Below are 19280 nucleotides of genomic sequence, written 5' to 3'. Positions count from 1 at the left end.
GTATGCTCTCTCATGCAAAATTGCATAAACAATTTTAGGGTGAGGTAATAAGGACAGCGGTTGACTTGATAAATCTTTCTCCATCAATTCCTTTGGATGGTGACATTCCTCAAAGGGTTTCGACAGGGAAAGATGTTTCTTTTGAGCACTTGAGAGTGTTTGGCTGCAGGGCATTCGTCCATATTCCTAGAGATGAGAGGTCAAACCTTAATAGCAAAGTCAAGCAATGTATCTTCATGGGTTATAGGCACAAGGAGTTTGGTTACAGATTGTGGGATCCGGTTAATAAGAAAATCATACGAAGCAGAGATGTCATATTTTTAGAAGATCAAACCATTGAAGACTTGGATCAGAAAAAGTCAAAGTCTCTCAGTGAATACCGTGTTGATTTGGAACCAGTTATTCCTCCTTGTGTGATGCATGATGAACACATGAGAGATGTACAAGAAGAACAGGTTGATACAGTTGATGAAAATGGTGAGCCTGTAATTGATAATGTAGAGTCAGAAGAGCACCAAGAGCAAGCTTCTTTAGAACCAGCCACTAAGATTCAGTTGAAAAGATCTACTAGAAACCGACAGCCTTCTAGAAAGTATTCAGTTAATGAGTATGTGTTACTTTCTGATGGGGGAGAGCTAGAAAGTTATCAAGAGGTTATGATACATGACCAAAAAAATCAATGGTTAGATGTGATGTCTCACATTGCCTGGGCATGGAAAAGATGATGTGTTTATATGAAATATACTCTCCCTAAATGATATGAGGCCTTTTGGGGGTATACCCAATAATAAAACTGTGCGGGCTTGGCCCAAAGCGGACAACATCATACCACTTGGAGCAGGGAAGTTACATATGGTATTAGAGCCATAGCCCAGTCTGAGATGGAGGGAGCGTGCACAAGCCCATGAGGGTCGGCAGTGAGGACGCTGCGTCCTAAGAGGGGGTGATTGTGATGTCCCACATTGCCTGGGCATGGAAAAGATGATGTGTTTATATGAAATATATTCTCCATAAATGGTATGAGGCCTTTTGGGGATAAACCCAATAATAAAACCGTGCGGGCTTAGCCCAAAGCGGACAATATCATACTACTTGGAGCAGGGATGTTACAGCAGGTACAGCCAAAAGTTTTTTTGATAGATTGAAAGCTTTGAAAGTTTCTAACTATATTGGTGCGATATCAATTATATTTAACTACAGCTACAACTTCATAGAATTCTAAACATTATAAATAAATACAAAGCAGGTGCCCAGGATAGTGAGATAGAGGCCCAGGAAGACATGACTGGTGGGACACGGGCCACGGATGACCTGCAGCCCACCAACCCTACTCCCAACGACCGGTTAGGCCCTCGGCAGGTTCGGACCATAAATAAGTGCATATGCTCGAATGTCATGCATATAGGTCTTAATTTACTTGTAGTTAGTATTCAATTCGAAATAACTTACATCGGTAATTTTTAATCTGTTAGGTACTGATTCAGATGGAAACACAATTATTGAGGTGTTTACCATTCTTGACTCGCACAGGTTGCCGGAAGTCCCTACCGGCAAATGGATCTTACTGGAGTACAATGCATCATGGCAGGCAGTTGGCTTTAATGCCATGAGGTTTAGACAGATGACAAGAGACGTAATAAGCAGCGGAAATTATGTCCAAATACTGGACAATTGGACGAAGGTACCGCAGCGTACCAAAGAGGATATTTGGGACGCCTTGATGGTATGTGTTGCATATTATGTCAAACACTCCTAATGTATATATGTATATATACGCTCTAAGTTGTACATATATATATGTGTTTATATCTATATACATATACACATATATTTTAGGTTTTTTTAATTTATCAATTTTAAACTTGTACAGGTATACTTTTGTCCCGCCCGATTGCAACTTGAAAGCCGTAAAGAATGAAGCATTCCGGGATATGGGCTACAAGCTGCGGACTTAGAGGCACGAGCTTAAAAAAGTTCTTGCCATTACGGCAAAAGGTACTCCAGCCACTGTACGGGCAAGAGTGGGGCAAGAAATGCTCTCCGCGTACAATGCCGTCGACTTGGAGATCTTATTGGAGAGATGGTGTAGCCAGGAGAATAAGGTAGGCCATGAGTTAAACTTTTCATTTTGTATAGTGTCATTAATTGTAATTGTGTTAGAATTAACATATTAAGAATGTTAACTGTGTAGGATTATGCAGCACACATGAAGAGCTTGCGAGCATTGAATAATACGACTCATTGCACCGAATCGAAGATCTACGCCAGGGAGACACATGAGGAGGTCAATGTGTAATTTACCCTATACTTATAAATGTAAACATGTTATCATTTGATATATTTAAATATATATGTATGTCCTATGTTTTTGGCGGGCCATACGTCTGGGCACTCCTCCTGCTCGTGCACAGAATTGTATTCGCACACACACGAAGAAGGACGGTACATATTCGAATGACATAATGAAGGAGAGATGTGTATGCTACTCACCTTTCAAATGTTGTTTTGCTTATATATTTGATAATTTATTTGCGATTAACAGTTGTATGACCCACTAACCCAATAATTAATGTAACATACAGGAAATGATGGCGAAACTTATACCCACCGACCCTGCAGCATCGTCTAGCATGACAAAGGGAACGGTCAGGTGGGCGCCGAACGACGCATACGCACAGGCGCTTGGAAATAAGCCTGAGTACGTTGGTAGGGTTCGGCAGGCTGGACCAAATATTCTACCTATGCGGGGGTACATACACGCATACTATACACCGTCACAGGCATGGTCAGAAAACACCAGGCATTCCATGATATCACAAGAAACACTTGACAGAGCGCTTAAGGCGGAGAAGGCAAAGCACAAGGAAGAGATAGATGCCTTGTTGGCCGAGAACAATGTATGGGTAGCTCAACAAGTGGCAGAGTAGATGGCAGTGAACAATGCACGATTGGCTCAACAGGAGGCTGACCGTTAGGCAATGTTTGACGCCCGTTTTCGCTAGCTCGAGGAAATGATGCGGTCGAGTTTCGCACCAGACAGAACTTCCCCACCCTTTGCAATGGTGCGACCGTTGGTCGATAGTGGATCAGGTAATGACATTTTTTAATGGTCAATGTGGTTTTAGAACTGTCCCTATATATATGTGAACTTCTAAATTTAGAGTTTGGATATGTTGTAGTCATTCTCATTAAGATGTTGTAAATCCTATTGAATTTGGTTTATATATCATGGTTGGTTTGGTGGTGGATGTGAGTTAGAGCATTGCATTTGAAGTGTTTATTGGTATTATGAGATAGACCACTATGGTCCTTGTAGAATATTAAGAATCTAGTATATGTGATTGTGTGAGAGTATGAAACGATCAAGTCTACACTAGATGAATATCATAATTTTAAGTAGTTAATATAACATGAGTTGAATATATATATAAACTCCTACGTGCTAATCTCCTCAACAAATTAAAATATTACTGGAAGATTATCAAAATGCTACATGCATTATGTTTATATTTCAAATTGTTGGCTTTAATTTGGTCTGGTATGAAATAGTGTTGGTTGAGATAATTATTTAGAGTTACTCATGGGCATATAAATGGATATAAATGCATGGCACAAAGCAATACATGCAAATCAATATCATCAAGAATAGTTGTTCAGAAAGTTAATTTTGTAACTCTAAATATAAATAGATATAAATGCATGGGGGTAAAAGTACCTAGGTTGAGTAGGTTGAGTAGCTTTGTATGTTTGACAATCCAATCTTGAGCGGAGTAATGCTCAACGAGCCATAGATTGGACACGGTTGTACTTGACATGTATGTAGGAATTTGACACTTAACCTTAAGTAAAAAACTACCCCACCATGTTTTACATCTATATGCTTTGAACATTGAATCGGTCAATCAAAAATCTAAGAGTATGCATGTATCTATTTTATTAATTTTATAAGATGGAAGGCCATTGGCAAATTTTTTGAAATAAAATGAATAGGGCTCTAAAAGTATATTGTTATAGCGTAATAAGTTATAAAATCATAAATTAAGTTAGAGACAATCTCTTAAGAAAAATGAATTGTATTAGATTTACAAATTGATCTCACATTAGTTATAAAATTTCTTTGGCCCCTCTTGCCATGAATAGATACAATTCAAGTGTGTGTCTCTAAGATCTAAAGAGTCTAATTAACCTTCTAATTATCATATGAAAAGAAAACTTGTTTTGTAATCTATATTAGTTTAACTTAACAGTACATGTAGTTGTAAATAACCAATTTGAGACTTAATTAGTTAAACATTTAAACGGAGGTTAGCCTTGCAATATTTCGTAATAAATAGATGCATAGTCTATATAATTAATAAATATAAGCTAAATATCTGGTCATTAAAACAAAAATGGGGTTAGTGGTTCCTCTTCCATACTTATTCTATCTTGGTTGTGTTTTTGTTTCTAACTTTACATGTTAAATCAATCTCATTGAGAGGGAGTACATATATTGTCCACATATATGAAATGGCATAATAGATTATTAAAAAGATGATTTAATAGAGTAGAGAAATATTTAGAGAGTAGTATATATGGTGTTTTTGAAATATATTTTTAGATAAAATAGAAAAAGGAATGGTGTTTTAGATAATCGGGAATTAGTAGTTAATTATATGAAATCACCCTTATAGGATTGCAGCTACCTAGCACTCAATTCTAGAGAGGGATGAAGCTTTCACTTTCGCAGGCGTGTTGGAGCTTTTCCTTTTCTTTATCATTTCTTCCATTGAACCCCCGACATTAAAAAGGCATGGAAGCTCTATAATTGCAATGGAAAAAAGAGAAAGTTCCCATGTCTCACATAATTGCCATGGCAAAAACGAAGCTCATCTTCTCATGTTTATAAATTTAACAAAAGCATTGATTGCTCTGTGACCATGCATATATATATCTTAATTTTTTGTTCTTTTTTATATGAATTTTCTGCTAACTTCAACGTTTTACCTATTTTTGTTATATCATTTATTGTGGAAGAATCAACAACTGAATTTGGTGAATATTCAGGCATTTTTCTTTCACTTTATATAGTGACATTGCTCAATGATTGTTTGTATTATCATTTGCAGCTAGTGGATTTCATTTGTTTGGTGATTGTTTGTTTTATCATTTGTAAGTAATGAATATCATGGAGAGGATGCTATCGATGTCAATGATCAGCATTGAACGTCTGGTTGGCCATTCACACTTATTGTACATAAGTTATTTTGTTGATGTAATTGTATTTGAGATAGTTTCCTTGATGATAACAGAGATAGTTAAATTGGTGTATATTATGTTATTTGTGGTTGGCCATTCGCACTTGGTATATATGTCATTTTTTGTGTCTTGAAGCTAGTTTTGGTGAATAGTTTGTGATTGATGTTAATGGATATGACTTATGTTATTTGCATGGACTGATGGAAAAATTGTATATTATTTGCATGGATCGATGGATAAATTATATATCAGGTTAATTGTAATCCAAAATTCGGGTACAGTCCCGAAAAAATTCAAAAAATATATAGGGGGAAAAGTTTTTAAAAAATCACCAAATTTTATGATGTGTCATGTTATGACACGTCAGAAATTCCTGACGTGTCATGGTCTATGACACATTAGATTTTTTTGACGTGTATATTTCCCACACGTTAGAAATTTCTGACGTGTTAGAAAAATTTCTGACGTGCCTCTGATGACACGTCAGAAAAATTTTCTAACGTGTCATTTTCTGACACGTCAAAAAACTTTTGACATGTTAGAAAGTGACACGTCAAAATTTTTTTCTAACGTGTCACTTTTAACTCTTCAGAAAATTCTGACGTGTTAAATCTAACACGTTAGAAATTTTCTATTTCTGACACCCATAATTTTAACACCTGAAATACGTCAAAAATACCCCGTCAGGAGAATTTTCTGACGTGTCAGACCACCTGACACGTCAGAAAACTTATGTCAGCAAAAAATTAGTTTTTTGTAGTGTATAAATGTATGTAATATATACAAAATTTTCTTTATGATTCTATTTTAAATCTATAGAATTTATAGAATGTCACATTATGTTTCTTCATAATCTATAAAATAAGAATCTTGATTAGAATAGGCTCCTTTGCGTTCACACCTACATGAATTGTTGTGGAGTCAGAGAATTGTGAGGATTGAGGTGAGTTTCTAGCTCGTTTGCATGGGGATGAGAGCTGGTCATGCATGGCTGAGTGGGTTCAAATCTGTGACCTAGAACAGGGGAAGAAGGTTGAATGATTTTGATTTTTACCTCATTGTGAGCCAAAGGTGAAAAAGGAAACAGGTATAAGAATATGGTAACTTTGAGAGAGGTTTTGTACTTGGTAGGAAATCTTTGTACTTGAGGGGCTTGGCAGGAAAATTGTTTGTGGCCAATCATTCCACAGTCAGTGCAATAGACATCCAACCTTTCATACTTCAAACTTACCCAAGTAGCAGTTCCATCATTTCTGGTGAAGGGAAAACCTAGATTCAAAGGCTTGCGACATTAATATCAACAATAAGCCTTAGATAGCTACGAAAGGTGGTATAAACACCACTAGCATCATCAACCTTCACAAAGTGGCCTAATCCTTTACCAAAAGCAATGGCATTTTTTATCGTCAGGTTGTGTAGAGGGAGCCCATGAACTTGAATCCAGAAAGGAACTTCTTTGAGGGAGAGTTCTCCTAGGCAGTGTGAGACCAAAGTTGTAAAGCTATTAAAAAGCCATTTACATTCCAGGTTTGGTTGAGAATTCTGGTTATGTGTTCCTTCATAGAAAATTTGGACAGAAAAGTGTTTGGGCTAAGAACAGCAAAGGAGAAAGGGCTGGCACAGAACCATGCTTTAATAAGGCCAGCATTTACAGATTGGTTGTTTTGAGTTTTATGGGACATGACATGCCCTACCAAAGGTAGAAGTTCATCACAGGGGAGAGGGTTTCTAGTTGAAAGGAAGGGTTCTCCCCAAGTTAGTGCAGCTATTGAGCAATAAGGGAGCCTAGATCTTGAGTTGAGATATCCATAATTAAAGGAAAGGAAAATTTATTTGCCATGCACCTTCTTAGATAAAAGCAATATATATATATTTTTTTATTCATACCCTTGTTTTTTTACTTAAAAAAAAAAAAAAAAAAAAAATTAAAATTAAAAAAAAATTAAAAAAATTAAAAAGAAAAATTGCTTAGACTATATATGACTCAAGCATTCAAACTTAGTCGCTGTTAATTTAATTGATTTTTGCCTTTTTTTGTCACCGCTTTGTTAATTTCTCCACGGAAGCAGCTGATAAATAAAGGAAAATTATATCAAAACACCTAGGGTAAGCACGCCAAAAAAATTTTATCCCTAAGTTTTTTTTTTTTTTTTTGACAATTTACTTTTTGGGTGCATCGAAATGACAAGAAAATTTCTACCGTCAAATTTTTTTAACTGCCGTTAGATTGGATGAAATGCACTGTTTTGTCATATCAGCATAAATTTTTTTTATAAATTTAATTTAAAAATTAATAAAAAATTTAAAAAAAAAAAAAAAAATTGAAGGCAGCCACCCATGGCCACCCCAACCATTATAGGGTGGCCGGAAGCCACCCTAGGGGTGGGCAAACCACCTCTGGGGTGGCTTCTGGTCACCTCCAGGCGCGGCCACCCCTTGGGTAGTTTGAGGTGGCACGTGGCCCGCAGGTTACCCCTAAACCCTAAGGGTGGCCGCTCACCCCTTCTATTTTTTTTTAATTAATTTTTAAATTAAATTAATAAAAAAATTGTTATGCTGACGTGCAAAATGGTGTATTTCAACCAATCTAATGGCAGTTAAAAAAATTTGACTGTAGGGATTTTCTTGGCATTTCGATTGACCTAGGGAGTAAATTGTCAAAAAAAAAAAAACCTAGGGACAAAAAATTTTAGCATGCTTACCCAAGGTGTTTTCATATAATTTCCCATAAATAAATGAAGACAGTCAAAAGAAAATTAAAAATTAAAAAAATTAAAAAAAAAAAGCAAATTTTTGATTAATGAAAAAATTAACCAAATCATGTCAAGCAATCCTCTTGATTTGGAGAAAGTCACAAGCTTTCCTTCAAAATCCATCAGATCAATTTCATGAGATTCTTGTATAAGCGAACGAGGGATTTTTGTAACCCTAATGACTTTTGCAATTGCTGCAGGATGAACATGGACTTCATCAATTGACTCGTCATAGGTTACATACACCTCTGCGGTATGTGGAATTTGTATCGTAAGATTTTGATCCAGTGTATCTAGGGGCGGAACGTCCTCAAGTTCATGGACCTAATTTTGAAAAAAAAAATCAATCCAAAAACTTCAAGGAGAGTGCAAAGCCAAGGCTGAGGACGGTGGATCGAAGCTGGAATCGGACTATCTGCGGTGAAGGAGATGCCAACAGAGTTGCTGGACTGGGAGAGCTTGCCATAGGAGATGGATAGGCCTTCAAAGAGGTGAATAGATCCTCCGAAGAGGATAGAAGGGGTGGGGGAAGGAGGAAGTGGGGAGAGGAGGGGGTTTCAGCCCTCTCCTCCCCTAGCTCTTGGAGTGTAACGACCTCGATGGGCAAGTCAATTAATTGGTAATTGATCCCAAAATTCGTCTCCCAGCCCTATCCTTCACGGGACAAGATTCAGGGATTTCAACCTCTCATAAACGAGAGACCACAGTGGAAAACTTTTTCAACTATAGAAATGGAGAGCATTAAATAAACAATCACGCATTCATACACTAGAGTAACATAACACCTCATAATATAAAAATAGTCGCCAAATGTACCGGTCATCAAACCATCATCAAAATAAAGGTTACCATCCATAACATAACTGTTTAATAAAAGATCAACAGATCAAATCCTAAGCTTAAGTAATGCTAATGAGATAAGAATCTCCATCATATATATATCTGCTCGGGTGGTTCCTTTGTCATCCTACATGGACTTCAACTAAACTAAGTCCATATCCTCAAAAATGACTCAAATCAGGTCTTGTGCAATCACCCATGTCTACTTCGAAGGCATCCTTGTCTAGGCTAGCCAAGACGCGCAATTACTCGTAATGGAGGGGAAAAAACATAAATAAAGGGGTAAGTCTAAAAACTTGGTGAATGTTAACGCTTATAAAGCCCATACTAGTTTAATAATAAACTCTAATTTTTTATAAAGTATGCGACAGTTCCGTCATGACAGTTTTCCAAAGGTGTGATATAAATATATGATATATGCATATGATACAGACTAACAGTCATAGTTCAACAGTATGGTCTACTCGAGATGTTACCCTTTTTTAGCAGGGTTGGCGCTGTCCCGAGGAACCTATAATACAATGTCGGTTCCTCAACCATTGTACGCTACCGTACATAATACTCGCAGCATGACTGAGTCCGATCTCGGGTGGCCCACACCACTAATGATGTCCGTTTTGTAGTCACCACCCATTAAGGCTTCACCGTTCACGAAACAACTATTGGATCCAAGGCTCATATAACATACACATTTGACCATAAAGTTCACATGTATAGTAAGCCCATGGCTGTTATCCCGCATGTACCGGTATACCATGTCATACGATGCAATTTATCTTGTCTGTATTTTATATGCATGTTTTTACAAGTCTCACTTTGTTAACATATTAAGCTCAACATTTTTCTCAAAAAGCTAGAATTCATGTGCAACAAGTGTATATTGTGAGAGTTGCAAATATGCATGTTTTGGTACACAAAATAGTCGTTCAGTCATGAAAAATAATAGCAAACATTATGTGAGTTAAAACTCACCTAGGTCGTACAAATTATCTGAATACTCCTCCAAACGGTCCGGGTTCCCCAAATCTATGGAAAACTTTCTATTAGTCATAATTCTACTAAAACAACCCTATAACAAAAAAACAGGAGCTATCAGACGGCTGGCCAAAATAGGGTTCCCTGGAATGCTTCTGACAGTACGTTTGGGCTCAAGGCTGTATATCCGCTCCGAAGATTTCAGGTTGAACCTCATTTTGTCCATACGTCCTCCTAACCTCCCAAACCGATTTCTAAGGTTACCAAAAGGCTTTCTAAGGCTTCCAATCTCAAAATAATATCTCAATGCATACGAAAACACGTTTGAACAAGACAAAATACTAAACCGCCAAGATTAAGCATAACCTAGCTAGGAACTTAAAACTAACAACTAAGCTAGCATTTAAACATTATAAAAGCTAAGAAACGAGCTAGGCTTAAGGATATTACCTCCTTGAAACAAAACTTCAAGAACCTCCTCTTCTTCTTCAATAACTCACAAAACCTCACAAAACACTCACACAAAGGGCTCCAGAGAGCTTGGGGCGTGAAAATAGGTTTAAGAGGCGAAAGGGATGGGTATTTATAGGTGGAGAAAAGCTGAGGGCGCTACCAACTACTCTGAAAAGTAGCGTACGTCCGGTACTATTGGGACGTACGTCCGATACTGTTTATACAGCGGTCCAAAGGTTGTAGCATATGTTCAGGTATAACCCAAGGGGTATTCCAAAAGCAGCGTACGTTCGAGTGGTTCCCAGCATACGTGTAGTGACCCAAATAATTAACTAAGCTTAGGTAGCTTAGTTAGGGTGTTAATTTGGGTTTTGGCTCACTAAGGACCCTAGAAGGGCATTTTGAACTTTTGGTCAGATGTAAGCTAGGTTTGTCGGACATACACCCCTGTCTTCAGTGGGGATGTACATGGGGGGACCACCGGACGTACGCTAGGGTTGGCGGACATACGCTCTTGTCTTTTAGTGCGAATGTACGCTGGGGGACCACCGGACATACTCTGACAAATAGTACGTCGTACTCTATGAATAGTACACTGACGAACGTTCCTAAAGTACAGGACATACGCTACTTTTTGGATTGACCGCTAGTTAATACCTAGATGTACGAAGCAACCTTTGGACCGCTGGTGAATAGTATGTGGACATATGCCCCTAGGACCGGACGTACGCTACTTTCCAGCCCAATAAATACGCCCCTCCCCCTCTCATTTTCTCACACCCATTCTCGCCCCTAAACCCTCTAGAGACCCTTGTGTGGGTGTTTTGTGAGGATTTTGTGAGTTCGGTGCTATTGGAGTGGAGGTTCTTGAAGTTTTGCTTCAATGAGGTAATCTTCTAAGCTTAGCTAGTTGTTATGCTGTTTAAGTGCTTTTCATAGTTAGCTTAGCTTGTAGCTTTTAGTTATATTGTTGCCCATAATCTTGACGGTTTAATAGTTTATCTGGATTTACCGTTTAATTCTTGTTGGGCATATTTACGTTTGCATGGAGGTTTCATTTTAAGTTAGGAAGCCTTTGGTAGCTTTAGAACTAGTTTAGGAGGATAGGAGGACAGTTGAACCAAATGAGATTCTAGAACCCACGGAGCAGACGTACGGCCTCGAGCCCGAGCGTACGGTGCAAAGTATTTCAGTAGACATACGGCCACGAGCCTGAACGTATGGTCAGTAGTGTTCTAGGGAACGCCACTTTGGCCAGTAGTCCGATAGCCTCTATTTTCATATTTTAGGTTCGTTTAAATGGGCTTTAGAACTAATGATAGGTCTTTTCTCAGTATTCGAGGTTATGGAGCGTCGAGGAAATTATATGGAGGAGCCTTACGACCTAGGTGAGTGTAAACTCACATGGATGCTTGTTGTTACTTTTCCTGCATTGCATGTCTATTTTATATATATACATATATCAAACATGCATATTTTTCAACTCTCACGAAATACATTTTGAAACTACTATGAACTCTCTTTTGCGAAAACGTGTGTCGATTAATAGGATAATGATGACGCTTGTAAAACTATGCATGTAAAAGACTGATAAGATTAATTGCATCATATGACATGGTACACCAGTACATGCGGTATAATGGCCATGGGCTTACTATACATGTTAACTTTATGGTCATGTGTGTGTGTGGGAAGGGGGGGCTTTGGATCCAATGGTTTCGTGACTTAGACGCAGCCATTCCCAATGAATTGTCACTATAGGACGGACATCATTAGTGGTGTGGGCCACCTGAGGTCGGACTCGGTTCTGCCACTAGTGTTATGTATGGTAGCCATGTAATATCCAGGGCACCAATGTTGTACTACAAGTCCCTCGGGCTAGCGTCAACCCTGCTGAGAATGCGTAATATCTCGAGTAGACCATACAGTTGAACTATGATTGTTACTATATATATATATATATATATATATATATATATATATATATATATATATATCATATCCATGATAAACTGTTATCTTATAAAGTTGCATGTGGTTTATAAACAACTGAGTTCACTATTAATGACGGGAACGTCATGTGCATTTATACTAACTAAATCGTCGGACTTACCCTTGTATTATTTCCCTTTTTTCTCCATATGTACAACTATGCTGTTATAGATAATTTAGCATAAGATGGATACCGCCAAGCATCCGGTTATCTTGGAGGATTCGACCTGAGAGATGCTTGAGGACTTATTGCAAGTTTAGGTGGGTACTCATGGTAACTAGTACTTTTGAGTTATGTTGTAAACTTAGAGCTTTTATGTACACTTGCATATTAAGGTATAGCATAGATCCCTTGTAAAAATGATAACTTGTATAGTGTGATTTCAACTATCATGATGGTTCTTAGTAGATGCTCTGGTTCTTATGATTAATGTTCATCGAATCTTATTTTTTCCGCTACTTAGTATCCTCTGTTTTTCGAGGAGTAGATATCCCTAAGTCTTGTTCGGAGTGGAACGAGGCTGGGAGACGAACCGTGGAGTTAATTACCAGTTAATTAATTTTCAAGGCGTTACAGTATGTCCTTGTACTATTTGCAGACGTACGTACGGTGGTCCCCCTGCGTACGTCCTCTACTACAGACAAGACCGTACATCTGGTAGGTTAGGCGTACGTTCGGTCCGAAATTCCAAATTCCTAAAATGCCCCTCTAGTGGCCCTTAGTGACCCAAAACCTATATCAACCCTCTAACTAAGCTACCTAAGCTTGGTTAATTCTTTAGGTCACTACATTCACTTCTCCTTATAAAAATTTCGTCTCCGAAATTTTTAGATAAAATACCAAAAGAACAGCATTCAGAAAGGAGTAGAATGTTCCTGGGCTATCTCTTCCCAACCATTAACTGGCAATACTTCATCCTCGAATAGCTGCGGAAAATCACCTCACAAGTCATCTAACGCGTCATACTCAATGTTGCCAACACTATACTAATCGTCATCAATCTCACTCCTAAATCCATTAGCTCAAAGAATGAGTAGTTCCACATGCAATCCAGGTTGATTGGTATAGGTGCCATGATCCTGTAGAGGAAAACAAACTATTTCCTAATCAACTATTCCATTACCCAAAACAAAAATAGGTATACTATCCAAGTATAATCTTGAAGAAAAGAGTCATACACAATTATTCCAACAAATGCGGATAACGGCTCCACATGTTGTGCTCTGCTTCCCACAACGCTTCCTTGACACCATGGTTACGCTACAATACCTTAACGATAGGAATCATTTTGGTACGTAGTACTTGCTGCTTCTTGTCCACAATCTTCACCGGCTCCTCGACATAGGTCAATCCCTCATGGATTCCTAACGGCTCGAATTTCCACAATTACATTAGGGTTAGCGATGTACTTTCTGAGCATCGAGACGTGGAAAACATCATGCGTCCCGACCAAGTCTTGGGTTAAGGCGACTATGTACACCAACCTCCGTACTCTCTGGGTGATCTCAAATGGTCCAATAAATCGAGGGTTGAGATTCTCCTTCTTCCCAAATCGTATCACTCCCCTCATGGGTGATATCTTAAGGAATACAAGATTCCCTACTTCGAACTCCAATGGTCATCTCCGATTATCGGCATAGCTCTTTTGCCAACTCTGAGCTGCATTCATCCTTTCCCTAATGATGAGCACCTTGTCGTGAGTATCCTGAATCAATTTTGGCCCCAACGTTTGTCTCTCATCGACGTTGTCCCAATACAAGGGTGACTGACACTTACGTCCATAAAGTGCTTCATAAGGCGACATTCCAATAGCTGCCTGACAGCTGTTGTTGTAGGCGAACTCAATCAAAAGTAGGTACTAGACCCAACTACCTTTGAAATCCAACATGCAAGCTCGTAACATGTCTTCCAGAATTTGGTTAGTCCGCTCTGACTGAGCGTCTGTCTGTTGATGAAAAGTGGTACTAAACTTCAGCTCGGTTCCCATCTCCTTCTGCAAACTTTGCCAAAACCTCGATGTAAAATGAGAGTCTTCGTCCAATATAATTGCCGATGGTACTCTGTGTAATCGGACTATATTCTGAACATATAGTCTAGCCAACTTATCCATCGGATCCTTAACCTTCATTGGAATGAAGTGAGCACTCTTTGTGAGAAGATCGACTACCACCCAAATGGAATCTTCTCCGGTGGGTGTCTTGGATCACCCCAAAATAAAATTCATGGCGATCTCATCCCACTTCCATTTAGGTATAAGTAAGGGCTTGAGCGTCCCTGTCGGCCTCTGATGCTTTGCTTTAATCTATTGGTTGGTTGAGCATTGCTCCACAAACCTTGCGATGTCCTGCTTCATATTGTCCTACCAATATGATTCTTTCACGTCCCTGTACGTCTTAGTGCCACCAGGATGTACAGTGTACGGGGAACGATGAGCCTCACTCATTATCTATTTCCTTAATCCTCCGCCTTCAAGTACATATACTTGCTTGAAATGGGTGAGCAACCCATTGTCCTTAAGATAGAATTCATTTTACTTTCCTTCTTCAAGCAACTACATGATCTTGGCACACTCAGGGTCCTCCAACTGATCGGCTTTGATTCTTGCAAGTAGCTATGACTGAACCACTAGGTTAGCCAAGTGTGCAGGCCTACCTTCACCTACAACTTCCAATCCCATCCCAGCGAATTCCTTGATCAACTCAAGTTGAGAAATTCCAAGAGCGACAAGCTCTACCATTGATTTCCTGCTCAACACGTCTGCTACTACGTTAGCCTTGCCAAGATAATGATTGATTTCACAATCATAATCCTTGATTAGTGCCAACCACCTTCTATGCCTCATGGTAAGCTCTTCTCGGTAAAGAAGTACTTCAAGCTCTTATGGTCCGTGTAGATCTCGCACTTCTCGCCATACAAGTAGTGCCTCCAAATCTTCAAGGCAAACACGATTGATACCAACTCCAAGTCGTGCATAAGATAGTTCTGCTCGTAAGTCTTCAGTTGGTGTGAAGCATAGGCAATAACATTGCCGTTTTGCATAAGCATGCACCGTAATCCCTTCTTAGAAGCGTCATTATATACTACAAAATTGCCAAATCCCGTAAGTAGTGTCAACACTGGAGCAGTTATCAAGCACTTCTTCAGCTCTTGAAAACTCTTTCCACATTCGTCCGTCCAAACATTGCAAGTGTTCTTCTTAGTCAAAGCAGTAAGTGGTCCCAATAGCTTCAAGAAACCCTCGATGAAGTGTCGGTAATAGCTAGCAAGTCCTAAGAAACTTTGGATCTCGAACACGCTGATCAGCCTAGTCCACTCCACTACTTCCTTTACCTTCTCCGGGTCAACTGCTACACCTTCTCTAGAAATCACGTGTCTGAGGAAAGACACGCTATCCAACCAAAATGTGCACTTCTCAAGTTTAGCATAGAGCTTCTCCTTTCGAAGCCTCTCTAATGCCTTCCGTAGATGCTCCTTGTGCTCCTCCAACGTCTTTGACTAGATCAGGATGTCATCAATGAAAAACATGGTGAACTAGTCCAAAAAGTCAAGAAATACTCTGTTCATCATGTCTATGAAGACAGCTGGTGCGTTAGTTAGTCCGAAAAACATAACTAAAAACTCGTAATGTCCATAACGAGTCCTGAAGGCCGTCTTAGGAATGTCCTCTTCGTTCACTCTCACTTGGTGATAGCCAGAGCACAACTCAATCTTAAAAAACACGCGCGCTCCTTGTAACTAATCCAACAAGTCGTCAATCCTTGGCAAAGGATACTTGTTCTTGATCATCACCTTGTTCAATTCGTTGTAGTCGATGCACATCCTCATCGATCCGTCCTTCTTCTTCAATAACAACACCGGTGCTCCCCATGGTGATGTAATAGGGCGGATAAATCCTTTATCCAAAAGATCTTGGAGCTGTTCCTTTATCTCCTTCAACACTGATGATGCCATCCTATATGGTGCCTTCGATATAGGATTAGTGCCTAGCATGTACTCAATTCCAAATTCAACCTCCCTTTGTGGCGGCAATCCAGAGTAGTCCATTGAAAAGACATATGGATAGTCTCACGCAACAAGGATGTCTTGCACGTCCTTCTTCTCTTCCTTTGCTGGGGCAACAACGAATGCCAAAAACGCTTGCCCTCATCCAAGATAAGCGTCTTGGCCCGAACGGCAGAAGTAGTTGGAGATAGAGACCTCACTCGCGATCCAACGTATGTCACTCCTCCTTCTCCCCATGGCCTAAGTGTAACTTGCTTCCGAGCATAGTCGATAATTGCCAGATGCTTCACCAACCAATCTATCCTGAGAATAACGTCGTAACTAATCATAGGGAGAACACCTAAGTTTGCGGAAAGTACTCTTCTACAGATGCTAATAGGGCATCCACAAACTACACGCTTACAAACTACAGTTTTTCCTACGGGAGTAGTTACAGCAAGATCGAGTTCCAAAGTGCGTACCACAAGTCTAGACAATCTTACAAACATAATAGATACGAAAGAGTGGGTAGCCCATGAATAAAAGAAAACTGAAGCTTCAAATTCAAGTACAGTTACAATACCTGTCACCACTTCTAATCCTCCCTCTTACTCTCCCTGAACAATTTACAAGTCTCACTTTGTTAACATATTAAGCACAACGTTTTTCTCAAAAAATTAGAGTTCATGTGCAATGAGTGTATATCGTGAAAGTTACAAATATACATGTTTTTGTACAAAAAATAGTTGTGCGGTCATGGAAAATAATAGCGAGCATTATGTGAGTTAAAACTCACCTGGGTCGTACAAATTCTCTAAATACTCCTCCAAATGGTCCGGGTTCCCCAAATCTGTGGAAAATCTTCTATTAGTTCTAATTCCACTAAAACAACCCTATAACAAGAAAACAGGAGCTATCAGATGGTTGGCCAAAATAGGGTTCCCTGGAATGCTTCTGACTGTACGTCTAAGCTTGAGGCCGTACATCCGCTCCGAAGATTTCAGCTAGAACCTCATTTTGTCAATCCGTCCTCCTATCCTCTCAAACCGATTTCTAAGGTTACCAAAAGACTTTCTAAGGCTTCCTATCTCAAAATAATATCTCCATGCATACGAAAACACGTTTAAACAAGATAAAATACTAAACCGCCAAGATTAAGCATAACCTAGCTAAAAACTCAAAACAAACAACTAAGCTAGCTAGCATTTAAACATCATAATAGCTAGGAATCGAGCTAGGCTTAAGGATATTACCTCCTTGAAGCGAAACTTCAAGAACTTCATCTCCTTCTTCAAGAACTCACAAAACCTCACAAAACACTCACACAAAGGGTTCTCGAGAGCCTAGGGGCGTGAAAACGGGTTTAAAAGGCGAAGGGGGGGTGGGTATTTATAGGTGGAGAAAAACTGAAAGCGCTACCAACTACTCTGGAAAGGTAGCATAAGTCAGGTACAGTTTAAATAGCGGTCCAAAGGTTGTAGCGTACTTCTACGTATTACCCAAGAGGTATTCCAAAACCAGCGTACGTCCGGGTGGTCCCCAGCGTACATCCTTGTACTATTTGCAGACGTACGTATGATGATCCCCCTACGTACGTTTTCTACTACAGACAAGACTGTACGTCCAGTAGGTTAGGCATACGTCCAGTCTGAAAGTGCAAATTCCCAAAATGCCCTTCTAATGCCCCTTAGTGACCCAAAACCCAAATCAACCCTCTAAATAAGCTACCTAAGCTTAATTAATTATTTGGGTCACTACATGGAGACTCAAAGAGGGGGTAGGGTTTTCTCTGAGGAGAAAGAAGAGAACGTTTCAGAAAAGGGGAAGTTCCTTGATCAATGAGGAGAGGCATTTGATTTGAACCCTCTCGACCCCCTTTTCCCTCCGTCGTGGCATGGCACAAACATCAAATGGTTGTTTGACGCCACAAAATGGAACCCTGGGCTCTAATACACCAGGGTTGTATATGTAGGGCATGGCAAAATGGAAGGGGTAAGAAATTATAGAGGTCCTATCAATGCACTACATTCATGGACTCAAGAGCTAAACTTAATAAGGATGTTGTCGATTGGGGATCTTTATTTATAAGTTGATGTTTTCTTAATATTGGGAGATAGGACCTTAATAGAAGATGAATGTAGCTAACAAGGGCTAAGCAAAGGGCTATCATAAAATACTCAATGTCTAGGTAATTTCAAGAGGTACCCATAGACCCCGATTGCGAATGGAACTACCTTCTCTTTGAGTGGATGAAGCTAGGAGCTAGTTAATTGTTTCGACAATTGGTACAATATGGATAACATCGACTATGAAACTCTTGATGATATGTCAAACAGCATTCCACATTACCATGCTGGTGAAGACCCAAAACAAATAAAAGGCCAATACTTAGATGTGTTTTTGCAGCTCAACGAAGACTTGGAAGACAACGATGCAGAAATAAACCCAGTGCGCTGAAGAATCGCTATAGCACCCTGTCTTATACGAAAACAATATTACTCATTAATTGCTCAATCAAAAAGTTAAGTTCATAAAAACTCCTGTAAATAAAATAAAATTAAACCAAACATCTCATAACATTTTAGATGTAAGCCATCTTATTATTATTTATCCAACTCATCACAATAAAACTTGACACGAAAACCATTAGAATTAACATAGAAAGTAGGTTGTAACAAAACAAACTAATGGGTGCACTTATTCAATTCTTTTTTTATGTGAGGGCTTCTTTCTGGAGTTTCCTTAGCCCGTAGAACCATTTGTGACATCATCTGTGGGTTGTTTTAAAACACAAAAAGTAAGGGGTGAGTCAAATATTCAATAAGTACATACAACATAGAGTAAATAAAGTTAGAAACAATTTTAACATTCAAAACATAAAAAAAATACAAATAAAACATTCACACACATCGTAAATCTTCTCTTTCCTTTAAACTCTTGAGTTGTTGATACATAATTACGACATGTGTGTAAGGGTCGACGATCGACATTAGACCGGCTCCATGCTCATGGCCACACGTGTAGCCACATCTAAGACATGGATATCA

This window comes from Corylus avellana, chromosome 6 (genome assembly GCF_965113065.1).
Source record: "Corylus avellana chromosome 6, dhCorAvel1.hap1.2, whole genome shotgun sequence".
Taxonomy (NCBI): Eukaryota; Viridiplantae; Streptophyta; class Magnoliopsida; order Fagales; family Betulaceae; genus Corylus; species Corylus avellana.
This window is presented reverse-complemented; position numbering follows the sequence as displayed.